Source organism: Mytilus edulis, chromosome 13, assembly GCF_963676685.1.
Source record: "Mytilus edulis chromosome 13, xbMytEdul2.2, whole genome shotgun sequence".
NCBI classification, from domain to species: domain Eukaryota; kingdom Metazoa; phylum Mollusca; class Bivalvia; order Mytilida; family Mytilidae; genus Mytilus; species Mytilus edulis.
Genome location: NC_092356.1, coordinates 50,434,495 through 50,451,432, shown reverse-complemented (window position 1 = coordinate 50,451,432; position 16,938 = coordinate 50,434,495). Strand labels below are relative to the sequence as shown.

Below are 16,938 nucleotides of genomic sequence, written 5' to 3'. Positions count from 1 at the left end.
ATATCATGATTAAATAAGGTTAGTGAAATACATGTAAAAGTGAGTTGTTTTCAGATCTCAGTACACATATGAATTTAAAAGCAAGGTAGAAATATAGTCGCATTACTACTGTTGAAAAAAAAAATTACCGGGACAAATTATCCTCAGGATAAATTTTTTTTTTTTTAAAATATCATTTGACATGGGAAAATTAACTGAGTTCTGAATGTCTAGTTTCGTGTATACTTAATGTACACAAGGCCTACATCGACTAACGACTGCATGTAGACAAAACATGATTTAAACTACATGTAAACATTGAGTTTTATCAATGGGAAGTTCGCACGTAATTATGTTTAGTTTTATATGTGTGAGTTACACTAACACAACACCGAGTTTAGTTCAATGTGAACACGGCCTTTGTTTCATTCCCCTGCACCAATTCATCCCCAGAAGGAAACACAAAAACAGGATCCATGCCATGTGGTACACGTGCTATATTTGACATATTTAGTGGTTGTAGCTTGATACCTCAAATAGCCTTTTATTGTGAGTTAGATACCTCAAATAGTCTTTATTGTGAGATTGTGAGTTAATACTGTAGTTTCTTTATACAAATATCTACTAGCAAATGGTTATATGATAAGCCTTTTGAAATTCAGGTTTGTTTGATTGGTTTGTTTGCAATGGTGAATTTAAAGGTCCTGCCTATTAAAGTAAATTGGTAAAGTTTGCAACATATCCAGAAATCAACTTTGCTTATTTGAATATTATACTAAAGAAATCGGATATGGGTCACGGAAATTACATTAAAATTATAGGGAATTTTGAAAAAATGTCTGTTTTAATTTTAATTTAAGTGATAGACAGGTTGCCGGGGCAGAAAATGAATATACACAACAATATACACCATTTAAACGAAACATAATGAATGTTGTTGCAAAAATACAGGTTCCTGAGCTATTTTAAAAATCGAAGCGAGAGGCTTTTAACATTGCAGTAATCTGTAATCTGTATAAGGTGGTGGATGTGTTTTTATATCGTGCGACAATTTTTACCTTTTACAGAGTACCTAAACATCTTATTGGGCTGAAAGTGCAGGAATACGCATACAATACATATTTATCACTTACTTAAAAAGAAAATTGCAATTAATTGATCACATTTCCAATTTTTCCAACAAAAAACAAATTTTACCTGACGCGCCAATCATTCAAAATGGCGGGCTTTTACAAAAGTTAATACTGCAGCCATGTGTGCCCTTAAAATTACTTAATAAGTAATAAGTTCATTCCATTTGCTTATATTACATATTATCCTACGCATATTTCCTTTAAAATTTTATTATTTTAAGTGCACTTGACCGATTTTACATTTTTTTTTTCTGGCCACGTGCGTTTGATATATTTTTTTTTTTTTTTTATTTATTTTTATATCCCCATAGTTATTATATTATTTGCCAATTGAATTAATTTGAATTAATTTTATTTCAGGAGTACATACAAATTCATATATTTTAAATACAGTCTCAAGTTCAGATAAATTAGTTTATTGTCTGTTCAAGTGGGATTTCTTGACTAAACACTTAACACCCTTGTATAGTTTTCCTTCATATTTATCATCTTATTTGCCAATTAAATTTCATTTCAGGAGTACATACATAATTATATATAATTTAAATATAGTCTTAAGTTCAGATAAATTAAATTATTGTCTGACCTAGTGTGATCTTCTCACTAAACATTTAACACCCTTGTATAACCTTTTCATCATATCTATTATCTACTAAAGACTAATATACTAGCAGTTATTATTCTTATATACATCTTATCCATTATTAAATAAAAATAAATATATATTTACTAAAACAAATAGACCTAAACTTTTTGCATTAATAAAGTTAATACATGACTCTGCTTCTTCACTAGTGCTTCCAGCTGTCATTATTTATTAAGCTTTTAAAATTATAAGGAAAAGCAACTGTCTACTAGGGTATACGGAAGAACATTAGTACCTGGCAAATATTGTACTAAATTGAAACACAAATGACTGAGCATAAGCTAGAAAAATATCTCAAAAAAACTTTCAATCCGCCTATTGGTCCGTCTAGACTTGTACCAGTTGTGTTGTCCGACAGCAAAGCAAGATATTTACAAAGTGAATGTAAACTGTCTCCCGAGATAGATATCAAATGGTGGTTTAAGTCAGGTCAAACTTCAACAAGCGGTCTTGCTTGGCTAAAAGACAACTTAGCGTCTAAAATTGGACATCTCGATAATATTTCCCTGTACGTGTGGCTAGGTACATGCGACTTCACAGATTATAGTCGTTGTGATAAGATTATCACATTAAAACATAACCCTGAGGAAGCAGCATCACAACTTATAAACAATTTAAAAGAATTTGCAACCCTTCTAGCTGAATATCCTGGATGTAAAGTCACATTTCTAGAAATCCCTATATTTTCTATATACATTTGGAACCGTCTTCATGATCACCCTGATCCCAACAGATTTAAAGCAGACGACAATACATTAATCAAGCAAATTCTAGTTGTAAATGACCAGATAAGAGCCTTAAACAACGATCACTCGTCAAGATCTCCAAGCTTCTCAGCCGACATATATCATCCAATTTCCTGTAACTCGAAAAACACACACAGGCATGGTAGAGACTTGTACAATTTTAACTTATACCTTGATGGCATTCATCCAAAAAGTGCGTTAGCCAGAGTATGGCTTCGTAAATTAGCTCACAGAATTAAATTGGACTGTTGGTAAAAGAAAATAAAAAAAAAAAAAATATTATTATAGATAATTTAGTTCTTTTAAATTTTAATATACAACAAATTTATATTCCACTTTTATTATAAAACTGTATAAGGCGATGGTGGGGCTTACCACAACGTCCTTACAGTAATCGCAATAAATATTTTGATGGACATATAATATTTATATTGAATATTGCAACTTTCTTACCATTTACATCATAAGTATTTAGAATTTTCATGATGAATATCCAACCGTATAAAGTTGATAACATACAGAAAACCAACTTGGTTAGTGTACATACACTTCCTCAAAATAGTTACAACAATAACTACACTCTCAATATAGAAAAATCACTGAAGAAAAAGCTTGAAAGTACTAAAAGATCTGTAATAGAGTATGTCTATACTGGCGGTGGCGTTACTATCAAAATGGACACCTTATCTTTTGAACTGTTCATACATGCTCTGGAGCAATATTTTAACGATCCTTCTTTCAAGTTTCATGATTACCGCAAAACCATAGCAACAGACAAAGGAGGAAATAATGTTCAATATACCTACCATATTTTTGACAATCCAACTGATAGTTACACAATCAATGCATACCTAACAAAATGCAACTTACTAATCAATGGGAAAAATGTGGACAAATTGTTCTATAGAGATATTGAACACATACACAAGATCATGTCTAATACGCAAATCAATGGTGCAAATATAAACACTGACCTCCTGAATAAAAACCTAGCATCAAAATTAATTGAGGCACTAGATTGTCTTAAAAAATCAGCAACACCGAATCCTGGCTTACCTGAGAACAAATCTACAAAAAGTTCAAATGAGGAACGTTGTATTAAGTGCAATAGGAACTGCAAATCTAGGGCAGTATTGTGTCATAACAATCACTGGGTTCATTATAAATGTGACAAGTTGTCTGTAGAAGATATTTCCTCCATCGAAAAGAATGATAAAACATATCAATGTAAAAGTTGTGACAGTACAAAGGTAAATATACTTGACACACAGAGGGGCAATGGTGGGACTTACCACAACGTCCCTTCTGTGTTAAAGTACCACCAATCCCATATAACTTGTACTACTAGTCCTGAAACACATCTAAAAACATATGGAAATAGCATCCAGTCAGAAGTAAGACATATTACTAGTGCAAGAGCCATACTTATAGAGGAGAACCTTATACAATGCTCTGTATGTGATGAAGCCCTAAATGATACAGAAAATATCTGTCCAGAGTGCAATTTAGTATGTCATAACAGCTGTCTTGATACCAATACAAATTCCTGTTACACTTGTGCTGGCTTGTTAGATCAGAGGTCCAGTTCAAATACATTAGAAACAGTTTACAAACTCCATACCTCTACAAATTCTATCTTGGTACAGGACATTATTGATCAATCTCAAGATGGACATCCATTATCTACAAAATCTTCAAACCATTCGGATTGTCTCAACACACAGTTACCCAATCTCAATACTAAAGACTTATCAACATCCTTTTCAGATCTAGAAACTGTTGTTCAAACCACATGCAAATCTATTGAATCTAATAGCCATGTAGCTAAGAGTAATCACAACAACATTGAATTAGCATGTACCAACACGTCTGCAGTACCTAAAACTGCCAATCCTTCCATTCCGGATATTCCTATGCCTCACAATCATCATGTTACAAATTCAAAAGAAACAAGTAAAAAAGATCAGGGTAAAGAAATTTCGGCCAAAGACTTTAAACTTCTAGAGCAAAAGTTAAAGAAAAAAGAAGAACAATTAAAGATTAAAGAAGCTATATTAAATGACAAATCAAATGACAAGTCAAGTATTTTAGATAGACTATTCAAAGCAGAAAGTAGAAACCTAGAACTAGAACAATCTCTTAAAACCCTAAATCAATGTTTAGATAACTCTGTGAAGAATCAAGCCCACATGGATAGTAAGACAACTGACAACCATAAACAAAAACAGCCAGCTGAAGATCTCATCAGAGGTATACATGAAAGAGTAACCGAGTACGTCCTAAAAAAAGTTGATCGGGAACTTAGTCTTCTCCAATCCTTGGATACAGATAGTCCTCTACAAGAGAAATCTACACATGTCAATAGTGCTCCAACTAGCTCCGTCCAACACAACGTTGAATATGCAAATTATCGCAATAGTGCTCCAACTAGTTCCGTCCAACACAACATTGTCTATGCAAATCCACATTTTCCGAGCTACCCATACAACACTCACTATTCCAGAGATTACAATATTCCAGCCACTAATTATAATAGTACATCACATTATCAGTGGGGCAATGGTGGGACTTACCACAACGTCCCTACTGATAGTCATGATCCGTGCTATCCACACTCTCACAACTGGAATAATTATCAGGACAATATCCACAAGAGTTACTACCCGGAAACAAGTACTCCAGATAATTATACCCAAGGTAACTGGTGGGGCAATGGTGGGACTTACCACAACGTCCCCCCAGAAACCTTTCATCATTCTCATAATCGGCATTCTGCAGAAAATCATGTTTGTTTTTCTAATTTAATCTCACTTACTCCGACTCAACTTTCTGCTAATTCTGCTAGTAATACAGAGGCAAATTGTAGAGAAAAAACATCTACTGCAAGATTTCATAATTCTTCGTCTTCCTCTATAACGAACACTCCAGAAGAGAAAGATAAAACTTCTCCAATACTTCACGGTTCAAGAATAGGTCAACCTCTATATTATTCACAAGACAAATCGGAGCAGGATTTTTTATACAAGGAACTGTTCCAATTCGAAAGGCACAAAATGTTGTCATAAACATCGACACGTTACTTACTGAACAAATGAATACAAGCAGTGATGGAATTATTGAATACGATGTTTTAGATTTTAAAAATGACTGTATAAATGTACATTGTGTAAATAAAGATAAAGATGTACGTAGCAACTCTACTCTGAGAATTTTAGATTTTAACTGCAAAAACATATTGACATGTGGTCCACTATTTAATGAGTTGGAAAGCAAAATTGATATATTTCTTCTCCAAGAACACTGGCTATATGACTGCCAACTAAATCTATTACAAGAACTACATAGTGATTTTACTGGAACGGGTAAAGCAGTTGATTCTAATGATCCTATTCAACCTCTTCATATGCCTCGTGGCTATGGAGGTGTAGCTATATTGTGGAAAAAGAATCTTGACAAACTTGTTACAACTTTACCAATTGGAAATGAGAGAATACAGTGTATTGAGTTGTCTGGAAATCAGAAACTTTTATTTATTTCTATTTATCTTCCTTGCAAATCGTCAGATAACCATCTAAATGAACTTTATGAATGTATTGACCAATTACATGAGATCATGGAGGTTTATAAAACCACTCACCAGATAATTATTGGTGGAGATTTTAATGAAAATATTTTTAAAGAAAATAACTCTAATAGAAAAAATTATATACTTGATTTCATGTCAGACCATAACTTGTCTACTACAGAAGTTGGAATTACCTATACACATACCAGTGGCATATCATCTTCTGCAATTGATTATATACTTTACCAAGAGAAATTTAAAGATTTCATAATAAATATTGAAAAACCTGACATTATTTCAAACGTCTCGGATCATCTTCCAATTCTACTACAACTCAAATATAAATTTCCCTGCATTAATTCCGTAAGTCAAACACAGGTGACTACCCACCATAAGGTCAAATGGAACAATATAGATAGAGATAGATATAAAATTCTAGTTGAAGAAGGCATAGCTCTATTAAAAGTCGATCCAATGAACCCTAATGAACTGGATCAAGCTTTTCAGACTCTCAACCATACTCTTACTAAAGCTACTTTGGCTGTTGCTCCCAAAAAGAAAAAAAAGATACGGAAGAAGAAATTACAAATTATGACTGAAAATATCTCTCAAGCAATATCAGAGAAAAAAATAGCATTCTTTCAGTGGAAACAAAATGGTCGTCCACCTGACCCCAACCATCCTCTTACTATTCAGAAGAAAATCACAACTTCCTCTCTTCGTAAACAATGCAGAATAGAAACTGCACTACAGAGAATACAAGAACGGCAGAAAATCATTGATGCAGGGTATAACGATCCGGCACTTTTCTACAGCCTTATAAAAAAACAAAGAGGTAGACTTTCACGCTTTATTGAGGAACTAACTGTTGATGAAGAAATTTTCCAATCTCCCGAAAATGTAATGAAGGGCTGGAATAAACATTTTGGTGACCTAGCAAAAAAGTCCAACAATAACTCTTTTGACACTAATTATCTAAATTCAATTGAAAAAGAAGCTACCCATATTATTAACAAATGTAAAGATACATATATTCATCAGGAAATTTCTACTGAAGAGATAAAAAGAGCTGTCTCAAAACTCAATACAAACAAAGCTGAGGATTTTTATGGTTTAACAGCTGAACATTTTATCCATGGAAGCGAATCTTTATTACAACATTTACAACATCTGTTGAATATCTGCTTTAAATTCTGCTACATACCGGATTTACTGAAAATCGGAACTTTATTTCCTGTGTTCAAAAATAAAGGGGATGTAAAAAATGCCAAAAATTATAGAGGAATTACTATAACTCCAACATACTCAAAAATTATAGAAAAAATATTGAAAGAAAGAGAAAATCCAAAAATTATAATTTCACAAAACCCTCTTCAAAAAGGATTCACTGAGGGCACGTCTCCACTGATTTGTGAACTTTTTATAGAAGAATTTGAAAGGGAAAGCAAAGACCTTAAACTTCCAGTCTACATAGCCTTATTAGATGGCAAGTCAGCTTTCGATGTTGTGGTACATGCTAATTTGATCCGTCGTATGTTCCAGATAGACTTCACGGAACAATCCATACTATTACTAAATAATCTATATGTAAATGCATCTTCTCTTATCAAATGGAATAATATAATGTCAAAAGAGATGTTCACTATTGATCAAGGGGTCCGTCAAGGAGGTGCATTCAGCGCTGACTTATATAAAATCTACATTAATCCTCTGCTTAACATTTTAAGTACATCAGGTCTTGGTGGAAGAGTAGGGAACATAAATTGTTGTGCTCCTACATGTGCTGACGATGTAGCACTTGTCTCCAACAACCCTCTAGAATTACAAACCATGATTAACATTGCTTTGGATTTTAGCAAAAGAGAAGGGTATTTATTACAGCCTACAAAAAGCGTTATTATTCCAGTAAAAACATGCCGCAAATTTTATGAAATTGAAGATGGATTTTGGAAATTAAATGGAAAAAACATGCCAATTGTTTCGAACGCCTCACACATAGGAATTCAAAAATCTGACAAAAATTCTGCTGAATCGACAGTAAATGAAAATATAAAGAAAGCACGTAGAGCAATGTACAGTTTAATGGGTACAGGCCTCCATGGAGAGAATGGTCTAGATAGTAAAACTTCAATAGCATTGATAAGAACATATATTCTGCCAATATTAACTTATGGTTTGGAAATTTTATTACCTAAAGGAAAAATACTAAATAATATATCTATTCAATATAAAAAATGGATCAAACAAATTCTGTCTTTAAATTCTAACGTAGCAGATTCTGCAGTTTATACTTTATCTGGTTTACTCCCTATAGAAGCTGAAATCCACGTCAAAGCTATCAATCTTTTTGGAAACATATCTAGAGCGAATTGTGATTCAATTGAATGGCGGATAGCCGAAAGACAGTTACAGATAAAATCTCATAATAGTTGCAGCTGGTTTATTGAAGTCAAGGAATTATGTTTAAAATATGAAATTAATGACTTATATGCTTATTTAACCAATCCGTTATCAAAATTCCAATGGAAAAAGCTAGTTAAATCCAAAATTCATGACTATTGGACATCTAAAATTACTGATGAGTCAAAAGGTTACTCAACTCTTAAATTTATGGACCATAAATATAATATTGGATCTGTACATCCTTTAGCTATATCAGTTAATGCAAATCTAAAGGACATCAGAAAAATTCCTGTACGTCTTAAAATTTCAACTGGGAACTATATCCTACAAACCCACAAGGCATCATTTTCAAAGAATACCTTTATAAGTCCAACTTGTAAACTCTGTGGTAAAGCGGATGAAACGGTGGAACATTTTATTCTATTGTGTGAAAAGTTAGAAGAGACAAGAATACCACTTTTGTCAAAGATCTTAGATAATGGAAGCCTGATCCTAGCCAAAGTTGCAACTTCGTTTCCAATCGATCTTATCCAACTAATCATCAATCCGTTCTGTTATGTAGACATTAATGCAAACAGAGCTGTTTTTGAGGAAACCAGTAATATTTTGGAACCCCTGTGTAGACAGTTGCTTTATAATATGCATAACAAACGCTATGCTTTATTAGCTAATATAGATAAGCAAGGCAGTAGAAAATCTAACTTCTAATTGCTTAATAGTGTAGTTTAGTAAGATTGGCCTTGCAAGTACATTTCGGGCACACATGGTCCCAGAATGAGTTGTTTTTGTATTCAAAGAACATTTTAGTTTTATTTCTATCAAAGTTTTTTCTAATGTTTTATTTTGTGTATGTAACATAAATTCTTGAGGTGGCGGAAAATTTTAATATATGAAGTGATGCGCGTTGTATTGTGTTATATTGCGTATTGACATTTTCCTCTGTGTGAATGGAGGTGTGCCTTGATTGGCAGAATTACGATTACAGATACAGATATAATAAATTCTGCCAGTCAAGGCACACCTCCAATTATAGCTGGAGTGACATCCACCACCACGAATATATATATAATTATCACACAAATAATGGTTCCATCCACCGGAATATTATATACACAAATGTCAATTTATACTATACGCAATAGGCAATTTTAAAATCTAAAATTATCTAAATAAGAAGTGATAATTTGGACTGTCTTATGCTGAGTCACTTACATAACACTTTAATTATATACAATTATATATAATTAACTAATAGTCTTAAACTTTCCTCCTCTTTTTGAGTTGTTTAGTATCCAGACCGAGAAGTCTATATCTTGTTGTATGGAGTAGGTGTAACATTTTCCTACATTGAGGTTCAAGAATTTTTGATATATTATCAAATATTTGATCACTGTTATTTTTGCAATAGTTGTAAGGATCGCAAATCAATCGGAGTAGTTCAATGTTATTGAGTCTGTTGCTCTCAGAGAAAATTCTACCAGCAGTTCTCACTATTTTTTCCAATATGGGTTTTCTTACAGCATCTAGAGTTACACAAGTAAGCAGGAAATGGGATAATGTTTCTTCTCCATTTTTGCATAATTGACATGTTGGGTCCACTGCATTAGAGTTATATTTGGCTCTTTGTGATTGTAGGATGTATACCCCTGTTGCAATTTTCAGTGTAAAATACAGGCTAAAATGGCTGAAACGTCAAATTTGCAAACTTCGTGTTGAAAATTGGCTTACAAGGTCATTACAAAAACAGGTTGCCGGGGTGAAATATGAAACTTGAATTTCCAAAGAATAAGCAAGTCCAAACCTTGTATGTGTAGTCGTTGAACTCTAGGTTACCACGTAAAATTAAAATGTCACTATTTCAAGAAGAATAAACTCACGAAAGCACGAAAAATTCACTAAATTCGCGTTCATTGTTTTAATTTTGACCGCCTGACAACTTTACGGAAATATCAAAGTGATTGTATATAAGGACTCTGTGACAGGCAACTTATAATATCCATGTTTTAAAGATTTTAATGATATCAAACCTATCAAGCCAGTCCAGTTCAAAGTACTATCACGTGGTACAATTCTCATTTACATATTATGAATATTAATTAGCAAAACCACTACTAATTTCTGGCTATGATAGTGTTGTATTACATGAATTCAAATTGGAATAAGCCCTACCTAAATTGGTAATGATGGCAATAGTATATTTGAATAAATTCAAAGGGTAAATGGCCCTATACCTAAACTGCTTAGATTTGCAAATTCAACATGATTATTTAAGAATTGAATGCTTCTGTTTCAAATGCTTCTTTTTTTAACTTCATTGGGGTGAAAAAGCATTGACCTAAGTACATTTTGTTTGAAGCGCAGCTAGAAGTGCTTCATTCTGAAAATGTGCGCGGGGTCAACACTTTTACAACCCTATGAAGTTACAAAAAGAAGCATTCAATACTTAGGGAGCTACCATTTGATTTTTATGGGGGGGCTAGGATGAAAAATTTTGTCCTGCATTTTTTTTTAGCTGTAATCTCTGTCCTGCCTTTTTATTTTTCACTCTGTTCGGTCCTGCCTTTTTTTTTTTAGTTTATCCTGACTTTTTTTTACCTAAATTGTCGTCCTGACTTTTTTTTTTTGCAAGTGTCTCATCCTGCCTTTTTTTTTTACTCAAAACTCCTGTCCTGCCTATTTTTTTCAAATTTCATCCTAGCCCCCCCATAAAAATCAAATGGTAGCTCCCTTATAATTACATTTTTTAGCTAGGATCATGAAAACACAAATCTTATCATTTTTTTATTTAATTCACGTGCACTTTATTGTGGGACATCTGTTATCATGAATGATAAGTTTTATTGTGTAATGCAATTGCTTAAGGAATAACAGGTGATGTGCAGTTAGCCAATCAGAATAACGTATTATAATGAAACATACATCTAATGTAATTATTAATTGGCACTACCTCTTTCCCATTGTAGTTGGTCCAATTTTGATTGGATTGATTGATAATTTGTCTGCGTCCTTAATATGCATGAAATGCTTGCCACTGAACGTTAATCAAACAACAACCAATCAATCTCTACATGGTTTATATGTGGTAACTTGCAATTTTTATTATTTTTATTTCTGTATTAGATTTTGATATAATTTATTATTTACCTGATGAGTTTGATAAATTTTTATTTTTAGTATTTATTGAGTAGTTTCTAGTCATGCATCAGTGGTTATATTTATTGTAAGAATTCGTCATGGCTCAGTGAGTTTTGATAGTTAAGTTTTAATTAACTCTCTAGGTTTTACTATTTTGTGTTATGAAAACTCTGTTCTGTATGATGATTGGTTAATTGAGTCACATGTCTATTTTGGAGGGAAATAATCTATTGTTTAGTTAGAATAGGATTTACTTTGAACTGAATGGTGTTTAATGCTGTTCTATGACATAATTTGTATTCATATTTAGTGGACAGCTTAAATTGATTTAAAAAAAACCATAAGGTCAGTTTTCTCAGCTTATTGATAGGAATCTCTAGAAACATGCAAATGTAGTAGAGTTGTATATATATAGCAAAAATATACAGCAGCCACAATTGAACTATTTCTAAATCCAATTAGAAATAGTTTAGTGACTTATTTCAATCGAAGTCTTAAAAATATTTGCACAGTTTTCCTATAGTTGTGTTATAGAAGCTTTAAGTCTCATGTTTGAATTAGAGAGAAGATGTGGGTTTTTTTTAAGTCAGAATGTTTGTGAATGAATGATAGATATATTGTTTTAAAGAAGTATTTCCATGAGAAATGATATCATAGATTAAATGATACATGTATTGGTACAATACATTTAGAATCTACATCTACATCGTACGACGATCCATCAGCACATTGATGACTATACTTCGGCGCATCGCAAACAGACACTTAATAGTAGCTATATCATTTTTACAAAAGGTCCAAAATAAAGTCTTTGAATTATACTTAATGTTTGTGAATACTATGCAGATATAATTTTGAATTAGTTCATTTGACTTATGTAGGTTATATTTATATTTTGTACAGGACCAGAATGTTGATGTTTTAATGATCTGGTGATGTTACTGAATAATAGGAGATGGATTTGTTTGTACAATATGCATGGTAAGATCAGTGTTTTCATTTATTTATTTAGTATGTGTTTGTCTATTTAAGGATTATGTACCCTTTTCTTGTTTCAATGCTTAAAATTTATAAGCATAACTTTGACAAATGTTGGTAGTAAAAAATCAATGTTTACATGTGCTGTAAATTTACAAATTATGGCGTGTATTTATTATTGTGATTTTGTCATTTTATTAGACTAAAATGCAATTTTAATTTTTGCGATATTGAGAAAAAATCCTGTTTAATTCATATAAATTATTTCAGAATGCAAGTTTAAACTATTGAGATTATAACCCTGCATGTTGCATTTTTCGCAATAATAAAAACATTGCAATAATTTCTGAATTTACAGTAGATTAAACAGGTTTTGAATACACACAATCAATTCAATGTAGACCTTGTGGGTTGAGTGTTCATAAAATAAGATATTAAGAATGTGAATTTTTTTGCCACACCTTAACAGAGCCAAAAAGCTAGACATAGGTATGCTGTTTCAGGCGTCAACAATGTATTAGTTTGTGATTTGGTCAGTTTATGGTAAACCACAAGTGGCAGGTCAATCATATTTTGTATGCAGTTGAATTATCATTGGCATATCTCATTTCCATGGAGATTATTTGGCTTTACCCCCTCATTTATGGTCTATTGACTTTGAAACTTTTTCTTATCTTACATGTACTAGTTTGTGATTATGTCAGTTTATTGAGAACCACTAGTTGTAGGTCAATGGTATTTGATATGTAGTTGTATAAGCATTGGCTTATCGCATTTTCATGGGGTATATATTTGATCCAGCCCCTTCAGTCATGGTAATCTACTTTGAAACTTTTGCTTATTTTACATAAAATTGAGAATGGAAATGGAGAATGTGTCAAAGAGACAACAACCCCACCATAGAAAAAACAATGTATTAGTTTGTGATTTTGTCAGTTTATGGGGAACCACTAGTTGTAGGTCAATGGTATTTGATATGTAGTTGTATAAGCATTGGCTTATCACATTTTCATGGGGTATATATTTGGCCCAGCCCCTTCAGTCATGGTCTATCTACTTTGAAACTTTTGCTTATTTTACATAAAATTGAGAATGGAAATGGGGAATGTGTCAAAGAGACAACAACCCGACCATAGTAAAAACAATGTATTAGTTTGTGATTAGGTCTGTTTATGGGGAACCACTAGTTGTAGGTTAATGGTATTTGGTATGCAGTTGTATAAGTATTGGCTTATCTCATTTCCATGGGGTATATTTGGCCCAGCGCCCTCTGTTATGGTCTATGTACTTAGAAACTTTTACTTATTTTACATGTACATGTATTAGTTTAAACATATTTATTTATAGTGGATTGGGAAACAAGTTTTTCAACTTATATTAATCCCTTTCCACTTTGCGGGTGCGAGTGCTGCCTTGTAGCGGCATAAGCCTGCTCTTTTTCGAAATCTACAAGGGTGTCTTTAATGTGCAAGAGATATGGCTCTCTTTTAACACGGGCCAGCCATTTATCATCCCCTTCCGACAGACTAGCATCGTTTCCTTAAGACCATACTCGCAAATGGTGTCAAGGGAGAGCCGAAAATTCAGTCCCTGAAATTTTCATCAAGGAACTTTTGCTTATTTTACATGTATTAGTTTGTGATTAGGTCAGTTTATGGGGAACCACTAGTTGTAGGTCATTTCCATGGGATATATTTGGCCCAGCCCCCTCAGTCGTGGTCTATCTTCTTTGAAACTTTTGCTTATTTTACATGTATTAGTTTGTGATTAGGTCAGTTTATGGTGAACCACTAGTTGTAGGTTAATGGTATTTGGTATGCAGTTGTATAAGCATTGGTTTATCTGATTTCCATGGGGTATGTTAAGTCAATGATATTAGGTATGCAAACTTTGTTCAACTTTTAATAAACCCTTGGTTAAGTAACCAAAGGCTAAATTTTTAGTGAATGTTCATTTTGATGAAAATAAAAATTACAAATACTTTTCTCTTCTCCTGGAAAACTGTTTGGCCAATAAATATTATTTCTTTTAAAAGACTATACACTTATCAGTGTCCAAGTTCTCTAAATAGGACATGCACATGACAGAGAGCATCTGTTGTTTGAAAAGAAGCATTGATAGTAAACTGTTTGATAATATAGATAAAAACATTATCTTTCTTAAATATGTTTAATTTTGCTGCATCAATTTGTTTATTAATATAGAATATGACATGGTAAATGAAATGTTGATTTGAAAATGTCTTATAGGTAGATGCAGAAAAGGACTGTAAGATGTAATAATTAGTTTTTGATTACCAATGATCGTAGAAACAGAGAAAATGTTGTATTTAAAACATAAAGAGACCTTTCCAATCTTGTAATAAAAGGGAATCATATTTTTAGACCAACTATCCTGTGGTTAAAATTTGAACAGAGGTCTGAAGCAAGGTTAAAATCTAAATAATTTAACCAAGGATTAAACAAAGGGTTAGACTTTTCCACAGGATGAACAGAAAATAACCTTGGGTTAAATTTTACAAAAAACACAAATATGGCAGACATAAAGCAACGACAATCATTTTCATTTACCAATTTAAATATTCAACTGACCTTAATTTTGCATATGAATGTTTGGTTTTAGGATGATTTAATTAACTCCAACCAGTAGCATAATTTAGGTATATGAATCTTGTTTTTTTTATTTTTCAGTATGTAGAGAGAAGTTCAGGGCAAGTTATTGTTTGAAGAGGAATCACAGCAGCAAAGAGTTCACCTTTGAATAAATGGTCTTAGTACAGCACTGAATCATGTGACAATAATTCATATTTGATTGTTATTACAAAGAGTGGATGTATCTGACTAGCATTTGTATGACATTTATCATATGAAGACTTACAAGGCAAAGAATCAGATGTTACAAACAAAAATGTGTGTGCATTTAAAGACATGAATATCTTAATTTTACTTTCTTCTTGTGATTAGAAGAGAATTTGTTTTATAGATTATTTTCTGTGTATGAAATGAAGAATTTTCTCAATACTTTTTTTTATAGTTGCAACCTTTAATCTATTAAAGAAAAAAACAGAAATGTTAGAAAAAGTTGGGTTTTTTTTCATGCCACTTGTTACATAATTCTTATATACTGATTCTTGATTGATGTGCTTAGAGACATACCACACAAATAGACCTTTGGATAGATATATATATATGTATCCTTCCTTTATCTCATAGATTCTATAAGATGTTTTAACACTTTGAATCTGTGTTGAATAGATTGATTTACTGGAGTTAATGCCACACTTGTTTCATTTGTTTAGTTTTAATGATTTACTGGAGTTAATGCCACACTTGTTTCATTTGTTTAGTTTTAATGATTTACCGGAGTTAATGCCACACTTGTTTCATTTGTTTAGTATTAATGATTTACTGGAGTTAATGCCACACTTGTTTCATTTGTTTAGTTTTAAGGATGATTTACTGGAGTTAATGCCACACTTGTTTCATTTGTTTAGTTTTAAGGATGATTTACTGGAGTTAATGCCACACTTGTTTCATTTGTTTAGTTTTAAGGAAGTCATAAATATTGTTGTAAGAACAGGAGTTTCTGACAATCATTCTAAAGAATAAACTGAGAAACTTTATTGCATACATATTCTCCATTTCCATTTTATATATTGTATGAAATGTAATCAAATTTGTAAGCAACACAAAAAACTACAGTTGTCCGCTCAGCCAATAAGAAGATGTGTTAGGATAGCCAATGAGACATTACTATATAGCGTGTCTCTAAAGACCACAGATCAACGATAATGATTTAATAATAGATTATAACATTTGAATACCATTTATAAGTTATGATAGTTTACTGCTAAAGACTGTTTTGACATCTTCCTGTATTTCTGGTTGAGCTGTATTGTTGAGTTTCCCATACTTTCCAAAACCTTTGAGAATAAAATTGAGAATCGAAATGGGGAATGTGTCAAAGAGACAACCCGACCAACGAGCAGAAAACAGCAGAAGGCCACCAATGGATCTTCCAGCAATTCGCCCAACCATCAGAGGCGTGCTTCAGTGGGCCCCGAAACAAAATTATGTACTAGTTCAGTGATAATGGACTGGTTAGTAAAACTTTACTATTATAGACCAAGAAAAAAACTTACATATTATTATACTAATATTATTGAATTGCTTCAGTTGTTACATAAAAAATTATTTTCAGTGACTGACATGAAAAACATGGTAAGCATTGGATACTTGTGAATACATATGGGAAGTTAAGCCGCACTCTGTGTTTGGGGTTCACAGATACTATACCTCCCATTTAGGTATAGTAACGTCCCCTACCATATGTACCACAATGCATCCAGAAATT

The 16,938-nt window shown here is 32.4% G+C and overlaps 1 long non-coding RNA gene across 2 annotated transcripts; it reads left to right on the top strand.

Moving 5' to 3' along the window:
• Positions 1 to 353: 353 nt before the first annotated feature.
• On the top strand, positions 354 to 15,726 carry LOC139502114 (uncharacterized). Of its 2 annotated transcripts, none has more exons than XR_011658728.1 (3): positions 354 to 558; positions 12,511 to 12,588; positions 15,276 to 15,726. It is a non-coding gene; the product is annotated as an uncharacterized lncRNA (long non-coding RNA). The 2 variants fall into 2 exon arrangements; XR_011658727.1 differs by lacking the exon at positions 354 to 558 and adding an exon at positions 11,695 to 11,952 and having other exon boundaries at positions 15,276 to 15,725.
• The last annotated feature ends 1,212 nt before the right edge of the window (positions 15,727 to 16,938 follow it).